Source organism: Lygodium microphyllum, chromosome 17, assembly GCF_053477565.2.
Source record: "Lygodium microphyllum isolate KBCC chromosome 17, Lygodium_microphyllum_v1.1.10, whole genome shotgun sequence".
In the NCBI taxonomy this organism is placed as follows: Eukaryota; Viridiplantae; Streptophyta; class Polypodiopsida; order Schizaeales; family Lygodiaceae; genus Lygodium; species Lygodium microphyllum.
The window spans coordinates 108,546,781-108,550,636 of NC_141151.1; positions in this window are offsets into that span (position 1 = coordinate 108,546,781).

Below are 3,856 nucleotides of genomic sequence, written 5' to 3' on the forward strand. Positions count from 1 at the left end.
AAGGGGTATGCCCAACAGTATGGACTTGATTATGAGGAAACATTCAGCACTATTGCCAAGATGGCAACCATACACACTGTGATTGCTTTCGTTGCTCCTAGAGGCTAGAAATTGCAGTAGATGGACGTTAAGAATGCATTTCTTAACGGTGACTTAGCAAAGGATTTCTATATGGTTCAGCCGCAAGGGTATGTTCACCGTGATTTTCAGCATTATGTATGCAGGCTAAAAAAGGCATTGTACAAATTGAAGCAGGCTCCGAGAGCTTAGCATGCTAGGATAAGTAACTACTTGCAGAGATTGGGATTTGTTGTTGGTAGGGCTGATCATAGCCTATTTACAAAGAAGGCTGACAGTGGCTTGGTAGTGCTGGTCATATATGTTGATGATTTGATAATCATTGGTGATGATGACTTGGGCATACAGTATGTAATGAAGATGCTGAAATCTGAATTTGACATGAAGGGCCTAGGAGAACTGAAGCATTTCTTGGGCATTGAGGTAGTACCAGTTGAAAATGAAGGACCTAGGAGAACTGAAGTAATTCTTGGGTGATGAGACCTAAAATGGGCCGGCATTGGCTATAGCACTAGCCGGACCTCATGCTCATGACACACAAACACCCTCACGACCTCGCGGACCAGGAGCGTCAATCAAATGCTAAAGGAAAAACTGCCCTAAAGCTTAATCTATGCGTTTATAGTTCATAGTCCAACATTTCCCTTAAATTCCTCAGAGAGAGAACCCTTAGTAATTAGGCATAACACCTCGTCACACACACATAGGAGGCACTCCACCGACTAATAGTCGAAGCCCCACTGCAGCTCTCCTACGTCGCAGGGATTGGCCCTTTGATGTGCTGCTAAACATATGACACAAACGAGCACAAACTCCTCTCTTTTATATTTCTCGTATTTCTAGGAGCTATACCATGCTTCCTCACTTCACAGTCCCTTAGGAAACCGACCCTCTATCCTACAGCAAGGGATAACCTCACATTGTGGGTCAAAGTCCTAAGAAAACAATTTTTATGCAGTCCATGAGATTTTCCTTCGATACCATGAACCATGCATAGTGCATAATGTGAATGGTTTAGTGCACAAACAATAGAAAATCAGCATTGTGTGTCGTGCGAAACCAATCTTTTCATGATTCCCATGCTAACGTTTATGTATTGAAATGAGAAGAGACACCGAGCTTTATGCTCATGCTGCCTTTTCCTTTATTTTAAAACTATGTCCTATAGCCATGATGCAACACATAAATCAGATTTAAGATTGTACTTTGACGCTCAAACTCCCCTCTCACCCTACCGTTTAATGTTTTGCAATCGTTGATAGGTGTAAGAATCGTTTTATGTGGATTTCTTTGTAGAGAAAGCAATAAACACAAACAAAAACATAGAAACGACGGTAAACCGAGGCTAACCTCGTGCTCTACCTTCATTATACAATGCACAAACACTTATGTGATTTTTTGGAATTTTTCTTTTATCGTTTCCTAATTTTCTTCCATTTAAAACCCATTTTCCACCTTTTTTGGTATTTTTCCTCTATTATCTTCAATAAAAAATGACTAGAAATTGAGATTGATTATGGGCTGTGGCCCTTAGGTTTCTTGACAGCAAAATTTTAGGTTTTATTGATGTTATATCTCATGTTTCCCCTTTATTTTGCAAAAAACCCCCATTTTGCCTCTTAAACGCATGTTTTACGGGTATTATGCTATTAATTTCAGCCATAACACTTATGATTTTCTGATTTTCTGAGCATAAACTGATCAAACTCATAGGAAACAACAACATAATGCATAATTAGCCCATGGGAACAATATTTCATCACCCAAATAGCATAAAAACTCATTTTTCCTTCATAAAAATTGAATTACCGCTTAGGCTTTGTGTCTCGGGATCTCGGTTTTGCTATGGGACTGCGTGTCAGCCCTCATTCAATGTCCAGCATCTTCAAGAACAGCACTCTTCATGTCTTCATCCCCCCGGAAGCAATCCGGTCTCATTCGGATAAGCTTTCCTCCATCATTCTTCATTGTCTTCTTCCACACAAAAACAACCCCTTAAGGGAGAGACAGGGAGGAGAGAGAAAGACTGAAATCAGAGATCTCCATTGAGGCCACCATTTGACGGGTGAAGCACGGCAATAGAGTCAGCATCCAGGGGGGAATCAAGGCCCATAATCATTGGGGGTGGTTGTTCACAGCCACCAGCAATGATGATCATGGAGGAATGAGGCGCAAATTTCGACCACCTGATGGCGCCATGCTCTTCTCCTCTCTCCATGTTTTTTTTCCATCTTTTGATGTTACATTAAAATTTTGGCCCCCAACCTCCAAAAGGCACATCTCATTTGGCCTCTCTAATGTCCACCCTTTCAAATCTTGCCCAACTTGTGGCCATTTCTCCGTCCGGACTCCGAATCGAGATTTGAAAAATCCTAGGCGTTCGGCTTGACATCCCGCATTGGTCGGCAACTCCTGACAACCCGCACGGTAGTCTGAAAAATTATCAAAAATCAACAAGTGTTGCTCAGGCGCCTTTAAAGTACTTGACGCTTAAAATCGTCCTAGGTCGAGCCACCACCTTCGACATTGAATATTTTTCCCTTGATATTCGTAATTTTTAGCTATTTTTAAGCACTTCTCGGCATCAAAACTCCGCTCTCATTGGCGACCACGGGATAAGGTAACTCAGCCCATCGAATCCCACACTAGATCTGCATAAAACAACCAAAGGAAGCATCAAGCTGATACAAAATAGATACATACTAAACACAACACAACGCACACCCTACCCCTTGACAAAACCAAGGCATGACATCCACAAGGAGTAGGCCTAGCATAATCTGATAAAAGGTCCAAAGCTAGTCACTGACCCACTGCTCCAACACGACCAAACTAAAAAGAACTATCACAGAGGTTGCCCTAAGTAGTCGTTTGAACTACCTACCTAACTAAGGACAACACAACTAGGAGCTCCTACTAGGCGAGGACTCCTATAGCCTGATCAAGAAGTATTTTCTTGTAGCACATTTCTTCTTTTAGGGTTTTATTTTATTGACATACTTGGGCATGTAAAAAGGAGGGAGCTGAGCGTAGTGACCCAAGGAGAACAGGGCATCGGCCTCAGGTCCTGTCTCGGTACCCAAGAACCTACCAAGCCCTCACAAGGAGACACTGAATCCTTTTCTGACGCTCACTTTTATTTTTGCTCCAACCTTCCTTAATTTCTTCTTTTCTAGCAAGAAGCCACCTCTAGGAAGACAAGGCATCGGCCCCGGGTTTGACTCATCCCCAGGAACCTACTAGGCCCTCGCTAAGCGATGATCAACTGCTTATAAAATTTTATTTCTTTTCTTTTCTAGTTCTATAGGGGGTTAGAACCCCTTTTTACACACCTTCGTATATATTTATTATCTTTAAGATATTCAAAGTTTCTTTTCCTTTATCATCATTATTATTTTCTTCTTCTGGCATGCTTCTCTAACTGCCTCACAACTAACAAGAACTCCTGGAATAGCTGCCTAGCAGGCTAGCAGAACGGGGTCACTAGGATGCCCTTCTAAAACAGGTCTTTCAATGCTTGACAATGTCTTTACAGGAGGCAATGACAACTCAAACCTCCCTCAAACATACTTAACCTAAACCTGGGACTTTATGCCTTGGACGCCGGTCCCCAACAAGAAAAGAAAATCCCCCTTAACAAGTACACAAACACATATAGCATGAAAACCACAGTACTCATAAAGGAAAGATATCACCTGGATAGGGCCACGAGAAGCTTCCACGCAACAAAAGGCTCCTTCCAAGCTCTTCTTCCGAACTTGTCTAGCACAAAACTAAA